The sequence below is a fragment of the Tinamus guttatus genome, unplaced genomic scaffold, assembly GCF_059628265.1.
Source record: "Tinamus guttatus ecotype Peru unplaced genomic scaffold, ASM5962826v1 Tinamus_guttatus_pri_ptg000048l, whole genome shotgun sequence".
NCBI classification, from domain to species: Eukaryota; Metazoa; Chordata; class Aves; order Tinamiformes; family Tinamidae; genus Tinamus; species Tinamus guttatus.
This window is the reverse complement of record NW_028288582.1, coordinates 6752777-6771662: the sequence shown is the minus strand read 5'-3', so window position 1 is coordinate 6771662 and position 18886 is coordinate 6752777. Positions and strand designations below refer to the sequence as shown.

Here is an 18886-nt window from a genome sequence, read left to right as displayed (position 1 = left end):
AATGCTGATTTTAAACAAAATCTTAATATTACAGCCTTGTATCTGTCCTTTTAAAAGTCCATTTCACACAGTGAAACACATTGGTCTTCTGATGCAGTGCCTATTAAGCTGTTTCTGTTTAAAAAAAATGTGTGTTTTCAAACAAAGCATCTTTCCCTGAAGTCATGTTGTAGGGAAGGTTCTGATTTTGGAAATGTCAGGTCAGTGGCAATTGGCCTGTTTTTCATATCTAAACATGACATGATTTATTTATAGGCTTTTTCAGTTGGGGAAAAAAGAGGTTTGTAATAATAAATTGTAACAATTCTTTTGCAAAATAAAATAAACTTTAGTTTTATAGTAATGGATTACATTGATGGACAGCATTGATACAATGATGATTTTGTTAGTCACTGAATAAAAACAATCATATGTTTTCTGAGATAACCAGTATTTCTAAGAAATACTATTTTTGAATGTTATTTACTGCATCAATACTGTAAAATAAGTGCATATATATTTTTAAGTTTTCAAATGCTCTATTTACTTAGAAAAAGTAAATTATTGAAATAACTGCTGTGGGTGTGTGATGTGATTCTCCAGGACTTTAAATCATATCTTACAGCACATAAGCTTTTACCATGATGTGGGTACATGCTTTATTAAATAGTCTCAGTGTTAAAAGAATGGTTGGATAAAATACACAAATAGCTTTAATGAGGAGATGAGAACCCCAATGAACTGAGCAATGTTTATACCTTTTGACAGCCTATGCATAAAGTCCCTAAGGTACAGTTTCATATATGCTTTAAAAGGATAGAGGTCAATCAAAAGAAGCAGTTTCATCGTTTCTGAGACGTCCACTTGTATTAACACAGACATTTCTGTGTTTGCCAGCGGAATCAGATCAAGAAATGTAACCATTACTAGAACTTATCCAAGGAAAAGAGTGGTAGAATGCAGTAGGGTCGGTGTGCTTCATCGTGCAGGTATTTGAGTGCTGCTGTTGGTGTAAGGCAAGATACAGGAATCATATGTGGGTTTGAGATTAGGATTGCACTGCAGTCAACTCGCAGTGCCTGGGAAATTACTTCAGATCCCTATTCGAGTCTTGCACTGCATCTGGGCCTCGTACTGATTGTGGAGATGCAAATAGGAGCATTTTAGTAACAAAATGACAGCTGTGAAATCCTCTTGACAGTTAGAAAGAAATTTTGAGTCTCATCTGAAATTGAGTCTCATTACCAAAACTACATGCACTTACTAAGATAATTATATTTTCTGAACAGCCAAAGGCTGTATCATTTTTGCTACCATTGCATTAATTTTGGTGTTCTTTTCTTGACTCAGAGCATTTGTAATAATGCCAGGTGCTTTTAGTTATTATCGATCACAAATCTTTTATGCATCAAGCAAGAATTAGGAGCTCCCACAAACTACTGAAAATAAATTTTTTATGTATACAGAGGTCGGCTACAGTGACTGAAACGGCTAAAATAGATGAAAGAGCAACTTCACGGTGCATATTTTCTGAGTATAGGAGAAATGCTTATCATTTAGGTATTTAGCTAATCCTGTCAGAAGGAACAAGCAGTATTTCATATTTAGTATTGTCAGCATATGCCTTTTTAATCCATCTCCACTCTAAGAGCATAATAAAGCAACAGAATCCTGGAATTATTCAAATAACTTCAGATGGTTTGAATTAGTATGAGAAATGGTTATGTGCTTAGAATACATATATATATATTTTGCTGTTCATTGAACTTCTGTACTGAAGCATTAATTTTGACAGAATTAGAGAGGAGAAGGAGGAAGTGTCAAATGGGAGTTGCAAGGCAGACTAAAGGTTGGTTTGGAGTCATTGTAGCACCTGTATGTATGATTAATAGAGAAGAATCTGTACATCTCAAAATAATTTGAAATAAAATGCATTTCTCAATTTTATTATGAGTTTTAAAAGTGGTGGTAATAGCTACTGAGAAGGATTTCTCCTTCGGTTAAACCTTCTCTGTTTAAATGAAAATAAGAAATCAGTTCCATGGTCAGATTTGTTGTTTAGATACTTAATGCTTTTTGGGCCTGTTTTAAGGTGACTGTTGCTTGATTCCTATTTCCAGCTTCCACTCTCACTAAACAATGACGGTATCTAATCAGGTGTAGCCACACAGGCCAGTCAGATTTAGTCTAAAAAGAAAACCAATTAGTGTACATCCTGAACAGAGCCCAGTGGCCTTTTTTTTTTTTTTTTTTTGCATAAAAACTGGGAGATTGAAATGCTTGCAGGGAGGAATAATATGTGTCTGGAACTGTAATATGCATTAATAACGTTTTCATATTGAAATTGATGTCCATTGATTGCTGTAATCAGAACAATAATCCATTAAATGAATATTCAGCTTCATTCTTCAAAAATAATAACAGAAGTATACGTTATTTCCTTTATTAGTTTTATTACTTAAAGAGAGTTTTAAGTACATGAACTGTAATGAGGTTGAAAAGCAGTTATTAATATTCATTACTGTATAAATCACTTTTGAGCCTTACCTTTGCATTCATTGATGGGCTGTAACATTCACCCATGTATTGTGAGACTTAGCTGATTGATATCTCAAATAGCAGATGCTGTGGGAGAGCAAAAGCCGTACTGCTGGCTAGAAATAGTAAAGGTTAAAATTTCCATGATTCCTCTTTAAGTGTTACTCTATTCAAGAGAAGTAATATTTTATACTATTACCTGGAGTCAAAAGCAAATGAAGAGGTGTAGAAGGTATGTAAATGCTCGGTGAGTTGTGGTTCCTGTTCCACACAGCTTATTTTGTCTTACCAGTTCAAACCACGTGCCCGTGGAACCTAGCTGCTTGCTCTTTGAAGACACAGTATCCTGCTTTCTGGTGCACGCGGGTTCTTGCTGCTAGAACAGGGGGTGCTCCGAACGGGCTGACGCGGGCAGCGTTTGCAGGGAGGCTGGACGCGGCCTTTGGCTGCCGGGGCAAGTAGTGCTCAGCATAAAGCGGAGCAGCCCGGAGGCTGCTTACATGGAGCAGCGCGGGCAGGACGTCCAGCCGGCCCCCATGCAGCCAGGAGCTGCTGGCTCGCAGCGGTGCCCGGAAACCTGCTCGGCCAATTCGGGGCTGCGATGCCTGAGCCTACGCGAAACACAAGCTGCAGAATCAGCTCAGATTCAGATCACTCTTCATGCCTCACTGTTGAAGAGCTTCCTGGTGGCAGATTCTAGCTTTGTCTTTGTGATAAATCCCTGCCCTGGAAAATCTTTCGCATGGAGATCCATGTGTGGCTGTTTTTAAAGGCTTTCCTGAAAGGGTTTCCTGAAAGTTACAAATTTTCATTCTAGAATGATTTGAATAATTAGAAGTCTGGATTCTTCCTTTTGCTTCTTATGTTTTGCAAAACAGATTTTGTAGTCAAGTCTGTATTAGAAGGAAAGCCCATGAAGTGAATTGCAGATTTCAAGAGATTAATCTACTCCCTTGATTGCTTTCCAGCTGTTTTATCATTATTCTGGAGTGTTAACATGGAAAATAGATGGTATGTCACTGCATAAATATTCTGCCACAAACCATGTCAAAAGAGTTCTGACTTCAGTAGCTGTAGACACTATAAATCTTAAGTGAAAAAAAAAAAAAGCTTCTAGAATGGAAGGGGGACGGAAAAAGAAAATGGAAAGTTCTAATTAATACAGAAAATATTCATTGGAAGAAAATATTTTTGAATGTCTCTTACACTTAGCAAAATAATATTCTTAATATCACTGGAACACCTTCATTTTCCTCAAACCTTATAAAAATTTCCACCAGAAAAAAAAGAATACAGTACAAAATACTAAGCTGACTATGAGATGAGTAAACAGCCACAGGTGCCAATTTGTGTCAAACGAGACGTCGGCTCACTTCAAAGAGAAAACAGCTCTGCCAGAGGACATTTTAGAGCTGTTTTAACTGACAAAGAGATAACTCAGAATTAATTCATTTGCTGTGCTCCTCTCTGCTGCTGCTTCCCTGGTGTTCTTTTTTCCTGTACTGGGAAAAGGGGCATCTTTGGCTTGGCACCAGGAGCCTTGCTGAGCACGACTAACAGTTACCACCGTGCTGCAGCCCTAGGTTTAATTGAACTAGTCTGTGGTCCCGGGACTGGGTAAAGCACAGGCTGATGCCAAGAGCATCTGGCTAAGAGTAGCCACTGAACAAAGTGTATTTCCTTCCTGGGAAGATTTTCCTGAGGTTTTTGAAGCATAGAAGGCTCACATTGTTTCTCTAAAAGTGGCAAAGCAGCTTATAATTTATTGTCTTGAGTCTGTAATCTTACAGGTATTATTTAGTGGCCACTTCCAACACCATACTCAATTTAACATGTAATTAATACTGTCATTTCAATTTTTAGTTCTATTATACATTTCTACTTTGTTATTAGCAACAACTATGACCCAATGTAGCTCATAATCAAACAGTTTAAAAAGGCAAGTTGAATTAATGGGGATGCCTGCAAAAGAGCATCCCAGTTGTCTTTGGCTGCAGAACAAGTGGGATGGGAAATGACAAATGTGTGAACTTCCCTTTAAAGAACTCTAGATTGCCTCCCGCACCGATGCATTGCAATAAAAATGGCAGTCACATTCTCGTTGTTATGTAGTTAATTAAAAGAATGGAGGGGACGGTAAGTTGCTCTCCATGATAGGTAGGTTTCTGGTCACCAGCCTGTTCTGTGAGTCACGAGAGCTTTCAGATACATGGTCATGGAGCACTTTGTGGGTCTTCAGCATAGAATAAGAAGTGTAACACTGCATAGGCAGTCCATTTCACTTTCAGGTCTATTTTATATTATCCTCTTTGCTGCCAGCCCTCTCCTAAGGTTTATTGAGGCATGTTTCTGTTTCCTGTTAGTTACATTAGTTTCAATACCTAGGTTTTGATATTTCAGCTTTTATGAAAACCTAGTTATTATTTTAAATATTAAGACATTGTTTTATGCTAGAGTATACAGAAAATCTAAAAACTAAGCAAAAATATTTCTCAAATAACTGAAGAAGTAAAGAACTCATCCAGATAGGGTAAAAATCCAGGGGAGAGCTTCTTCTTCCCAGAAACCTGAACATCTTTTCTTTCCTTGTGAGTGCTCTCTGTTCCATCTAGGAGGAGGATGAGAGAGAGAAATGTGTTATGACAAGGCTTGGATGATCTTTATGGAGCACTTTGAGGGCATACTGCACACTCCAAAGTGCGTATCCGGGCTTCCAAAGGATCCTAGTCTTTTATGTCATTGGACAACTCAAAGTGTCACCAGCTGTACCTGACAACTTGTCCATTTCAGACATCCGCAGGTTCCCAAGGCCTAGCCATACTCTTATGAAGCCAACATGCCCTTCCATTCAAGGGGCCAGAATCCAAAATGAAGGAATCTGATCCATGGCCTCTGAACCTAGAATAAATGTTATCCAGAACTTAGAAAGGATGAACAGGATGATCTCAAGAATGATCTCATTACAGTACATACCCGCTGTGGGAATAGGGAGGCACTGAGGGATAATATACACCCCACCCTGGGAATAGGGTCATTTCTCCTTACCCTGAATCTGCTCTGCTTCCCAGGAGACAGGATGAGTAGGAACAAAATGCCCAGCACATTAGTTTCCAACTGATTCTCAGAGACTCTGCCCTTCTCAGCTCCATGCAATGTGAACTGTCCATTTAGCCACAGGCATATACATGAACACAGTTTCTGCAGAGATATAATGGGCCGTTGGCACAGAAGCTCCAGAAACAGTCGTCACTCAGCAAAAACATTTCCAGAGGGACAAACTGTATCACCACAATTTCCCCCATCCAATGCAACTCACTAATTATTTGGCTTCAATAGCCTCATAACCAGAGCAAGTTCCAGTAATGGAAAGTGGATGTAAAATGAGCCTCCATAATAGCTGAGAAAATCTGTCATCTCACTCTGCAAGAGCAAGACTCCGGAGAACAAATTGCAACAAACCTGATCGTTCCTCAGTAGGGTTTGTTGATTTAATAATAATAATAATAAAGGCTAAATGAAGTGGTTATTTGCAGTACTGTTGATATGTAGTTCTGTCTTGTCAGTAAATGCAAATTTCTAATTGGGCAAGGTCTCATACAGGCATCCTTTGTGGTTAGTATTCTTTGTGATTGGTATATGCATGGGCTTTAATATAAAGCAGCATCTGAAAAGTCACATATTCCTTCTTTTATAAATGTACTACGGCATCTTAGTGAGAATCAAGTGAATAAATCTTCCATGTCCCTCTGAGGAAGCACCAATTACCTTCATGCTGAGACAAGATTATGTCTTGGTCTGCACCTCTGTCTAGTGTCAATAGAAAAGCGAAATATCATTCTTATGCCTTCAAAAATTCTGGAAAAAAAATCTTATACTAGTAAATGAAATTGTCCAAGTTTTACACTGATGTGTGAGTGAAATTAAAATCTAGCACAGTGTTTTTGAAAGACTAGAGGAAAAGCAATTTTTGTAGTAAAACTCTGGAGAACTTCATGAGAAAAAAAAAAAAAACACCTAATATAAAGCCTCCTTCCTCATGCAGAAATCCCTACTGTGATTACCTCTATTACCAAAGTAAGAGCCTCACCTGATCTTATTGCAAGTAATCTGACAGCAGAGCCTGCTGAGCCAGCAAACCTTCCCAGCAGGATGCTGACAAGCCATATAGGTGACAAACACCTGGTGTTTAATGAAGGGAATGGGAAGGGGAGAATATAAGTGGTAATAATGCAGCCACTTATTGTATTATGTAGGCAATGTTCTTACTCTAGTAGCAACTAAGATTAACATGATGTTCCTCCAGTTGGGTGCTAATGTTGATTTCATGTGAAGGCTTTAGAATAATGTCTGCAATGGTTCAGTGACTATGGGAAGTGGTTAGAAAAGTAAATGTAATCTGTGACTCCTAAGCAATGATTTCTCGTTGTCCTAACCTTGAATGAGCAACTGGAACCAAGAAGAGAAAAGGGAAGAACACTGAAAAGGGAGAACATGGAGGAGGAAAGAAGGGGAGCTCCCAATAGAGTGATGCATAAGCACTCAAAGTTGTGCAGAATTAATGGGGAGGAGAGATCCTCTCTAAGAGGGGAAGGTGCTGGTGGGTGATGTAGCAAAAGTGGTGCTGACTGCAGACTGTGGAAGCAGACAACAAAAAAAGCTACTTCACCTTTGAATTAAATGACAGATATGGAAGGAGCAGAACCACCGCAAAAGCAGAGATTGCTGGTGGTGTGAAATACATATGAAGGTGTGCGCAGAGTGGGGCCCTCCTCCTTGGATACAGCGAGGGGGATACAAGGAGGGTAATGGAGAGCTTCTGAGGATAACTAAACTGATGGAAATTCTGGTGTTTAAAATATCCTGGGCAATACTGGCGCTGTTTGTGAATTCATATAGCATAGAGTGCTATGGTTTGTCCAAGGCCACAATTCTCAAGAAATCTGTGACCACTAAATGCTTTGAACATCCACAGAGTGGAAATTGGGACATAGAAATGCAGCTGTGTTGCTGAGACTGCCTAACACTTTTCTGTATGTTTATATTGACGTAGCAAATATTGACAAGCAAATTGTCTAAAAGTTTCTAGCATTCATCTGCTTATTTTAACTCAAATAACTGAAAAATTTTGTCTGGTTTTATGATGAAAATGTTTTGAAGGTAATTGACTAAGCCTTTCAGTATCCTTTGGGCTTTAATAATAGCATTGCTGTGTAATAGCTATGAAATGAACAGAATTATTGGCATTGAGTAGCAAATGTCAATGTCCACAGTGAGCATCTTACTCTCTTTAAGAAAGTAACAGAAATTAACTAACGAAATAACCTGTTAAAATTTGCATGCTTTATTTGCTTGTTATTTAACCGTGCATAGAAAATGGCAGAGAAAGGCACACTGGCTTTCACTTGTTACAGCTTTTTAGACATCCTCGTGGCTCTGAAAAAGGATTCACTTGTATGTAAATGAAGCTTATTGACTTGGGGAGCAGGATCATGAGCAGCGTTTGCTTTACTTCGTGCTTTATGCTATGTCCAACAGTCAGTTCCCTACAAGTAAGGTCAGGCATTTAATCTAATATCTAGTAATAAATCCGGGCAAAATATAGTCCTTTTACTCCAAAGTCTCTGAACTCCATGATAACAAGGTTGTTCTCCATGCATTATTTAGACTAAAACTGTCTGGAATTAGGTACCTGACACTTTCGACTCTTGTGGTCAACAAAACATTAGTTTTAGTTTGCTTTTTTCCATATGAGATTTTTTCTTTTTATGAATTATAAACTAAAAGTTTATGAACTGCCAAGTGATCATAATCAAGAAAAAAACAGGTTACTGAATCTGGCAATACTTATTTCCATATTTACTATTGCTGGTATGCTTTTACATAGTATTTTAGCAGTGGTTGAATGTATTCTAATTTAGTGCTTTATGATAGCTCATATTTACAAAATGAAAACATGGATTTTGCAGCTCTAGGATTAGACTTTAGGTTAGATTTAAACACTTTTGTCTCCCTCTTCTAGGAGGGAAGATGCTCTGAATGTAAAATTAATTTTTGGAATGACACTGGTAAAATGAAACACCCCACGCTTCTTAAATTGAGTTAATGTGAATTTCTCTATAGAGAATTTCTCTCTTCCTCTGACTGTGGATGTCAGTCAAACTGAACTTGGAGTTTGCTGTGTGTATTTCTTACACCATTGCGCCTCAAAACGTAAGAGCTTTGTGCTGCACTAGCTTAAAAGGTTGCTTTTTTCCTCCCACTGGGAATTACAAGCCTTCTTTTGGGAGAGGAAGGAAATGGCTATATTGAGGAGAGGAAAAAAAAAATCTGGCAGTGTAAATAACATGTTTGGGGGGTTAAATATCTACTGAGATGTCTGCAGAAAACCACAGTGACTTTGTTTGTGGCAGATAAAGCCTATTCTAGAGACAGCATGTCTAGATCATTCATCCTAAAAGCAGGGTACATAACTAGTTCCCTAAGAGAAGATGGAAATGTGGGCAATAATACAGTTTTGCTGCTGGAGGAACTTGTATAATTCCTATGTAGATGGGACAGGAAAAACAAGATCCAATTGAGGAGAAACTCCTATGGTATTTGCAATCGAGCAGAAGCTTGAGAAGAAATGTGCTCACCGCGTATCTCTTGCTTCCACTCTTCTACTACAAGCCATAAACAGAAGGGAGTAAAACTACACTTTGGTTCATTGAACAAATCAACCTTCCTGCACCAGGGAGCTTATAGTGCATGCTGCTTATGCAAGAAATCACAAGCGTTCGTCATCAGCCAGCAAATTATGAATCGGGGTCATAACTGGAGTAGCTGCTTTGTACAGAGATGCTTGGAGCTCCCTGGGGTAAGCAACTAATTACAGGAAATATTTTAAAGCAAATGTGTGATAGGAAGAAAGCAATGAATATTGTTTATTTAAAAGACAGGAGTGGTTCCTTTGAATCAGTTCCCTTGCATAATTATGTAAATAGGACATGTTCTATTTTTAATTAAATCTCTTGCATATTCATGGAAATGCTGAACTTGTGGACCCAAAGGCATAACTCTTATTTTTAAAATGTAGTTTGTATAAAGGAATGCCTTTAAATTCTTTCCTTTTTCCCCTTTCACATTACCGTACAATCACATACTATTACACATGGTTAGCCTGACCTGTTCCCTGACTTTCCTGTCAAAAGTACCCTATAATGCCAAACCATTAATATAAAATTGTCAGAGGAATGTTGTTTTAAATGGAGATGGGAAACACAAAACCTGCCACTCTGAAGTACTAGTATTACAACTGTTTTTGCTAGAAAGCCACATCTCTAAGATATGAATCAGCAGTGTTCTGAAGTATCCTTCAGTTCCCTCAGCTTTGCGGATCCCACAGTAACTCTGTGCTTGCAGTCTGTAGACAGTCCACTTTGTCCTGACTTTAGGAGATGCTCCTCTTAGGCATCTATGACTTTCTCTTCCTGTTCCACCTCTTTCACTACAGCATGAGCTTTGATTCCTTTTTATGTCTTCCTGCTTCTTCTCGTTCTTGCTCTGCCACTTTGTAGGTTTGTTCGGTATTATGTGCGCAGGCAAGTACATGTAAGCTGAGCTTTCCATGTATATTTTAGTGTACCGCTTAGATGACATGTTTTGATTTAACAATATACCTCCACATGGTCCCATGTTTATGCTTCATACCTGTACCTCCTGTAGGAGTTGCATATTGATGCTCAGACAATAAAGCACCATAATACCCTGTCTAGACTTTACTCCTTCATAAAGTTGTCACTGTTCTGATGATTCCTAATGCACATTTTACTCTTATGTTGTATTTGACAGTACCTTTAGTATCTTTCATCCCCAAACCTATTTTCTTAAATTTTCCTTCATTTCTGGGATCAGCTTCTACCCAGCAGAACTAAAGCAGTATGAGGAAAGCCCCCTGACCAGCCTTTCTGCTTTAGAGAAACAGGAAGTTGTAAGGAAATAGTTGTGGTGAAACTGAGCGTTACGGTGAAACTTTTTTGTTTTATGAATAAACCCATATAACTAGAGATCTCCCACTATGTTCAACATGCACTTAAGATGGTGTGGAAGTGCACTAACAGCACATGAGTCCTGGAAAGGAACACAGCTTTCACAGCACTTGTCCTTCAGCCTCTGCTGTCCATGGTGTGACCTGTGCAGTGACCGTGAGGTGCTGGTGTGATGCAGATCCTATAACGTATGTGAGCTCCTGAAGTGCTTGAGAAGGGAACAGGAACTTTGTATTTCCTACTATAACTTCTTTGCAGGTTCCTAAACCTCCTTCCAGAAGCTGTGTGACCATAACCACGGCAAACACCCACCGTGGTAGGCAGCACCGAGCCCGTGGGGTGGGAGCGCTACTCAAGTGCTGTGCTCAGCCCAGCTGCACCCTTCACACCCACAAGGTGCCCGAGCCCGGCTTAAGCGCCGGGCACAAGCGCAGAAGCGGCAGTGAGCGGCCTCGCACCTGAGCCCGTGAGCTCCTTCCCTCAGCGGCCGTTGGGCGCGCGTGACCGGCCGTTGGGCGCGCGCTCTGCCCGCGCGCGGCCGTTACCCTCCTCAGCGGGGAGAACGCATGACGTCATAGACGGCGGTTGGGGGGGGGGCTTCGAGAAAGAAGGGCGCGCGGGGCGTTGTGGGAGAAGGCGCGGCGGCGCCGCCATGTTGCGCCGGGGCGGGGCGGGGCGGGGCGCGGGCTGCGGCGGGGCGGGCACGGGGCGGCGGCGGGGGCTGCCTGCAGCTGTCAGCGCCCGCGCCTCGGGGCTGGGCCCGGCGCCGAGCTCCGCGGCCGCCGGGGCGGGCCCGCGAGCGCATCCGGAAGGGTCGCGGTACCCAGCGGCTTCCTCTCCGCCTTGCTTTTCCTCCGATTCCAAAAGAAAGGAAAAATAAAAAAAGGGGGGAAGAAAATCCCTTTTCCTTCCGCCCGCCCCTCGCTGACATCCCTCTGCGGCCGCCTCCTCTCCGCCCCCGCGGGCTGCGCGGCCGGCGCCGCCTGCGCGAGCGCTGCGCACATCGCCGAGCCGCAGCACCGAGCGGTGAGTGCGGGCGCCGCCGCGCCCGGCCGCTGACAGCGGCGCGGGGGGTGGGAGCGGGGCCTTGGGAGCTTCTTTTTGCCTTTTTCCCTGCGGCCTTCCTGCCCGCCCTTACGCGAACAACAAAAGGCTGGGCCGGGCCGGCAGCTGCTGCCCTGCGGCTCCCGCTGACAGCCGGGCCCCGTCGTGTGCGTTGGGTTTTTATTTTATTTTTTTCTTGGAGGGTTGAGGATGTTTTTCCGTGTTTGGCCTAAAACGGTGTGAGTTGTGATCACCCTGGGGGGAGGAGGGGGACACCACCCCCCCGGCGGGGATGGCGGTGGCTTCGCTTTGTCCCCTGGCTGGCGACCGTCCGCGCCGCAGCCCGGCCGGGCGCCGCCCAGGGAGGGGACCCCGGGGCGGGAGGCGGGGGCGGGGGGGTCCTCGCCCGGCTCTGCCAGGGCCACGTTTTTACACTTTATTTTGCCCATTCGAGCCCAGTCTGAGATGGGGAGTTGGAGAAGACAGCTCGGGTTTTGCGGTGATACCGGATTTATATATTGCAGGGCACCAACCCGTGCTACAGTCTGAGGCGGTTCTCGGACTTGGGTCTTGGCGCAGGAGGTATCTGCAGTTGCAAAATAACGAAGAAAAACGTAGATTACGAACATTTAATTCCTGCGCAATAACCTTAATGCGTAACTGACCTTATTGACATCTTCGTTCAGGCAGGCGTTAATTAGAAAGACCTCCCAAATATTTTCTCTTTTTGGCTTTGTGTTTTTTAATGTTGTTAGGTAGCAAAATGTCTGATCTGTAGGTCTGTCTAGCAGTTGTGTAGAGTCACAAAAAAGGACTTTTTGATTCTTTAACAAATGCTTTGTTCTAAGCGCATTGGAGCACATTTTAATGATCAAAGCAGCATCGCCTAGATTAATACTACTAACTACCTTTTTGAAGGCTATTAAATCAATTATGGTGCTTTTTTTCCCCATTAATCATTTCCTGTAGTGTTTATAACTTAAATGTAACAACAATATTAATCTGAATTTGGAACCGGAATACGGAATTGGAAAGTAAAACCAACTAGAAAAAAGTGAAATATTGTGTTTTGATTTGCCTTGAACTACAAAGAGGTGAGAAAATGTTACTTGTGATATAAAATACTTTCACAGTTGAACATAAAACAGTATTAAGTGACAACTTCTAAAATATAATTGTAGAATTCTTGCTGTTGGCAGAAGGTGCAGTAACAATTACTCTGGGAAGTAATTGTCTCTTTCTCTTCCCCTTTTGTATTTGCACTTCACTAAAATAGGAACTTATGCCCAAAGGGTGTGCATTGGAAAGTTAAAAAGGAACCTCAAGATTTTGACAGTTAAGCATTTTAATTTAAAAAAAATCTTTTTCTTGTTTTTTTTTTAATTCAGCATTGATTTTTGAACCCTTTTGGAAAATGGCTTTATTTTAATTGATTTTGAATCCTAAGCTTCAGTGAAACGTGATAGAGAATAATATAACCCTAGGATTATAGCTATAATTGGAAGTAACACATTCAGCATTTACTGGCAGCAACAAGAAAATTGATCCATTTGATGATTCTGAGCACAAAGCCTTGTATTTGTAAGCCAATGGACATTTTTTTTTTCTTTTTGTGAACACATAGTTTGTTCAAGCTATTTCCCTTAAAAAAAAAAAAAAAAAAGCTATTTCCCTTAAAAATGTGGAAATCTCTGTTTAGATATGCTTTTTATGTTACGCAGAGCCATGTGGGGAAATGCAGAGAATAGAAATTGTCAGTTCCTCAGAGTCATACAAGAATGCAGTATCACTTCTGCATCATGTTGCAGTTAAAGTAGTGGCAGCCTTTCTGTTGCCAAAGGGTGATGATGATGGGAATAAACATCCGTTAATGAGAATTCTAACAAAAATTGGGTTTAAATTCCATTCATTTTTTTCTCATTTAAAAAAAAGCTATCATATGTAATTAAAAAAGGGAATAAAAGGGTTATGCCTGTCTCCAAAACTGTGTTGATATGATCTCATTTACTGTTTATTAAATTACTGTGAGATGCTAAAAGTGGCCTATTAATAGAAAATGTTTTTCTTAAAATATAAGTCTTTGTTTGATGAAAGAATTGTGTACTAAATTGTAAATTAATTTTGCTGGAGACCAGAATAGGATCTATTGAATGCTTTCTGACAAACAAAAATCAAAAATAATGCTGTATAGACCTGTATGTGGTTTAAGGCCAGTTGCTGCTTACTCTGTTTATGAGGAACTTTTTGTGATGATAGCATAAAAACCCTCACTAGTGTGCTATTTTTAAACCTTATATCCATCTCTCTATATACTTCTCTCTATATATAGTCGTATGTGTATTGATATACATCTATACACATATATGTATGTTATTTAGTTGTGAGTTGGGGGAAATACTGTATCTTCATATTCAGTTCCAAGTCCATTTAATGCAGCTCTTGTTTCTCTTGAGACGTGGATTTCTGCAGTTCTCCTTCCATCTCTTCTTCTGCTTGGCTTCTGTGGCCAATAAATGCAGTTGAGTTTATTCTGAAATTAACAGCATATCTTCAGATGCATAGCTTGTGATTATTTTAACACTTAATTGTACAAATATTTATAAAAACAATGTTTAAGAGGAGTAGAAACAAGCAAGTTAAGCCAAATTAATCAATGAGCATATTCTGCACTTTATTTTAAAAAGTCATGGTGACAGACAGTGATGAAACAAGCATGCTAAAACGATTTATATAAACAGGTTTTTTAGTCTGTCTACCTCAAGGTAATGTTAAGTATGACATGTCTTAAAAAATGGGATGTGATCAATTCCATTGTCAGTGCCTTTGTCACTTAGTACAACCCCAAAGAAACATTTTTCACTGTTTAATGAGAGCATTGTACTTATTTTGATCAGATTTCAAAAAAAAATGTTTCTATTTCACTATATTAACTCTTATTTTGTTCCATAAAAGGGCTTTGAGCATAAAATGCCCAATAGATGACTTTATTCGTACCAAGTACCAGTCAAAGACAGTTTTTTTTTTTTTATTTTCAGAAGTTTTTTTTTGTGTGTGTTTGTTTTCAGTATTGAACCTGGTAGCAGTTATATCCTGAATCTCATACAGCTTCAGGTATTTTTGATATACAGAGGTTTTCCCATTAATTTATTGGGTGAAATGTTATTCCTTTCTGATAGCAAGCTATAAAAATAAGTGCAGTTTCTTTGAAAAGCTTAATCAGCAAGCAGAATCAATAAATGCCTGACCAGAAGAAGGTGCACTTGCGATAGCTTGCATTCGCTGAGATGCTTTTGCTGTCATCACTCATGGGATTTGAGTAGGGCACTTTGTTAGAGGATAAAGGCAGAATTATGGATCTTGTTGGTGGTAGAGGAATTTTTGCCGCAAGGTCTTGTGTGAGGTGCTTTGCAAACTATGATGACGTTGTACTTGTTTTGTATTTTGTGTGTGTGCATGTGCTAGACAGTTGATAAAATTAGTAATGACAGTCTATAGCAGATAGGCAAGCGTGAGGACGAAGAGTGTGTGCTTTCAGGAGCCACAGTCTATCTGGGACTGTGAACAAAAAGCTGCTTTTCAGAAGGCAAATGCTAAAGCACTGTTCATACTAAGTATTTTAATTTGCCTCATATAATATAAAAAATTTAATTTCGGATACTTGATACAGGTTTTTCTGGATTCAGTCAGCTAAGAAAACAGATGCAAGTAATAGTATCTGTGTGTTGACTTAGTCATTATGTTGTCTCTTTGAATCCAGCTTGTCTTCCGTGGACTCTGCTATTTAAATCTATCACTGCAGTATGAAACAATCTTTACCCTGGAAGCTGTGTTTTTACATGCAAGTGGAAGTGATTTTTTTTCCCCATTTTTATTGATCTTCTTTCTTGCTTGAAGGTAGGAAGACCTAATAATGTGTATTGGCCATTGATAGCATTTGATCGTGTGATCTTCTGTTCCAAATAAGCTTTCTCTCTTTGTCCACTGAGCCATTTCGTAGTTTGGTTCCTTTGTAAATATCTGCTATAACGCCCACTTATTATATTGAGATATTGCTCCTGGGATTACACAACAGATTTAGTAAAATTATAAAGTCAATTTAGCAAAGGATGTAACTAATCAGTAATACCAGTTTCTGTAGAGATTGGTCAGGCTGGGGTGGTGGCAAAGTGTACCATATTTTCTATGTGCTTTTAACCTTGTATTTGTGTGCACCCCAGAAAAGAACACTCTAAAAGGTAATGCTGCACTAACATTTAGAAAGTTGAGAAGTTAATTTTTTTTTGCTAATAGTTTGTATCTGCTTTTTTCATATTGTGTTTTACATATATTTCAGAAAACTTTTATAGTTATATCCAAAATCAGTCATCTTTATCCAAATCTTTATCCAAAGAATGATACTTAATCTCTTGGGGAGTGATTATACTGTTTGCATATCTTAATCCTTTGTGTTTTTGCATTATAAACACTGATTTCATGTTAGCAATACAAGATGTAAGTAGTAGTTCACCATCTCTTTAACAGAATATTATTACTAGTATTTTGTAGGAGCCTATTAATGTTCTTCGACTGGAAACAGTACAAGTTGTTAACAGAATATTAAGATGACTTTCAGCGTGACGTTATTTGTGTGTGCACCACTCCGCAGTGTAGAGGGTGGTGATTTGAAACATCCAAGGTATTTCAGCAAAAGCATCTTAGCAGTATAACTTGCAAGTTTGCTCCCTTGCAGCTGGCAGTAGCTTGAGTGATTTGCAAAGCATTTGGTTTGGTTTATGGACAAGCAGGGCAGGAAGAAAGATGGGGTCTCTGTTGAGGGTGATTATATTTTTTTCTGTTTTGTTTGTCTCTCCTTGAATAGGATATTGTACTTAAGATTGAGGGGATGTTTATGAATGTGTCTTTATCAAACAATGTAAAACTGAATGATGTATAAAAGTCACAGTTGTGTCTTCCTTTTCCAACTTGAGTAGCTTTCATTTCAGACAGACTGTAGTTACTCTCTCATCCCTCTTTCTTCAACATGTGTGGATTTTGCCATATGCTCAGCTCCAGGGACGTTGTCCTTTTGAGGGAAAAAGAATTGGTAAAAATCATGAAGTCCACTGAAATCATGATGTCCGTTTCTGGCATGGAATTCCTCTGCATGGAAGATCCAGGAATGCTTTATCATTTGTATTTAGCGTTCTTCTGGATGCACCCCAATTAAATTCACCATAATGGACCTAGCTGCTGTGAAACATGGAAGGCTACAGGAGTCATAGTACGCTAGCATACTGAGAGCAACCTGAAGGTCTTGCTGGAGGAGCAACTGAATGAATCATCAGAAAGATGTGGTGATTTTGAGGAGTGGGGTGTATTGGGTGGGCTTGGTGTGCAAGTCCAGTTGCTTTGTTAAGGCAAAATTATGTTTAACGAAGAGGATGTGAGGAAATTGTTCTGTAATGGTCTGTTTTCAGAGCTTTCTGGAGCACAGGATACTGTTGCTTACCAGGTGTTTCTGGTGACTTAAGAAATCATGCAAAGAAGACAGATAAGGTTTTTGTTAGGGTACTGCTGCATGTTTAAGCCTTGTGTCCTCATTTTTCAAAGATTTATCTGTCTCTTGTCTTTATAAAGGGCAAGAGGCATCACAGGGTGACTTTGACTAAATGTCCCAGTAATTTGCTCTTACTTAATCACATTTCCTTCCTCTTATTCAGAAAAGCAGTAAAGGCTGATTCATGATCGGATTAAATTACTCTGCTTTTAAGTCTTGTTCAGTTAGTATAATTTCTGTAACAATACTTTTATACATTCTGTAAAATCCACATGGAACATGAAATTTTAACTTAAAGTACTGCTATTAGAATAAAAGTAACTTTTTTTTTTTCCCACCTGAAGGAATCCGTGCACAGAGCAGGCAGAGAGCAAAGATGCCCAGCATATGTTTAAAAACAACAGTCAGTGGGGTTTGAATTACAACGTCTGGTTGTACCTTGTGTTAGACTCAGTTTCTTGACTCAGTTTCTTGATCCTTACCCAGTTGTTGTGCCAGCAAATGGCCTGGAAATGTGCAGACTGATTTGAGGAGGATGGGGAGAAGTCCACTTACACATGCAGTAATATTAGAATGTGCATGATAATGTTGCTTATCATGGCAAAAATGTTTTAGGGAATAACTGTTTATTTTGCCCTCAGATGAAGTAGTAAAGGGATGCTTTAAAATTTAAGTTTATCCGAATGATATGGGTTTAGGCTTCAAGAGTTTATAAGTAAGTGTTGCACGTTATGGAGTGGGTAACAAGGAATTGATTGCCAACCTTGTAACAAAGTGAGCCTCTATTGTGATATATCACATACACAGTGAATGATGTAAGGCTATTTTAGATGGTTGCATCATTTGCTACACTTCGTGTGAGATGAAATCTGCAGGGTAGAAAAGGTATTTTGTTTGGTAGTGGAGATTGCCATTGAAAGTACTAGTTTTGGTGCAATATTTAATGGGATAGAAATAATGCTCAGTATTAATGAATGCATCAGAACTATTAGTTGTGCAGCTTCTTTTCTGTAGTCATCTTGGAAGAATTTGGTTACTATTTTTGTCTATTAATAAAAGAACAGGAAAAGGAAAGTCTCTCTTCCCTAAGGCTTGAAGGCAGAGGTGTATTTTACTAAGTGTACCTCTAGTTTATCTTGCTAAGGTAACTATTATTTACTAAGGTAAACTATTAAGTGGCTTCAAAACCAGATTTAAGGTGTTTTTTTTTTTTTTTTTTTTTTTTTTTTTTTTTTTTTCATTTAAAAGCTGGTCTCTCCCAAAGCCATGTTAATGAATGTTCCTTTTATGTATGAAGAAGGAATTGCTGTTTTTCTTACTTTGATACAAACGCTCTGAAGCATGTAAGAGTAATATAACCTGTACTCAATGTAAATTGAGCCTATGCAGGAAGCTTTGCTGACAATGGTAGGAAGTAAGATATGTCCCTCTGCAATCTCCTTCCATGCCTTTTTTTAAAGGTTTGGGATATGCCATGAAAAAGTTGATTTCGTTATGATGTATAGCTCTGATATTAGGAAGTGGAAACTGATATATTCTTTAATGTTATATGGAAGTGTGGGGAACACTCCTGTGCTTTGACATAAGCGCTGTTTAGAATTAAGCTGAACTGTTGACACAGATACTTTGAATTATTGATAAAGGAATTCATGTCCCAAAGATAACAATAAAATGTAAAAGACTAAAGTCAAGTTAAAAAAGTAGATGTTTTGTCTTAACTCTTAGCTACTTAAAATGGCAAGGTAATATGTATTTAAAAGTA

At 39.4% G+C, this 18886-nt stretch overlaps 1 protein-coding gene across 4 annotated transcripts in view; it reads left to right on the top strand.

Moving 5' to 3' along the window:
* The first annotated feature begins 11436 nt into the window (after positions 1-11436).
* KLC1 (kinesin light chain 1) overlaps positions 11437-18886 on the top strand; it is a 38651-nt gene continuing 31201 nt past the window's right edge. For 3 of the 4 annotated variants that reach the window (XM_088539624.1, XM_088539625.1, XM_088539623.1), the window contains exon 1: positions 11437-11570. The gene's annotated coding sequence lies outside the window, so the exon portion shown is untranslated. The remainder of the gene's footprint in view (positions 11571-18886) is intronic. The other variant, XM_088539626.1, reaches the window with a different exon arrangement.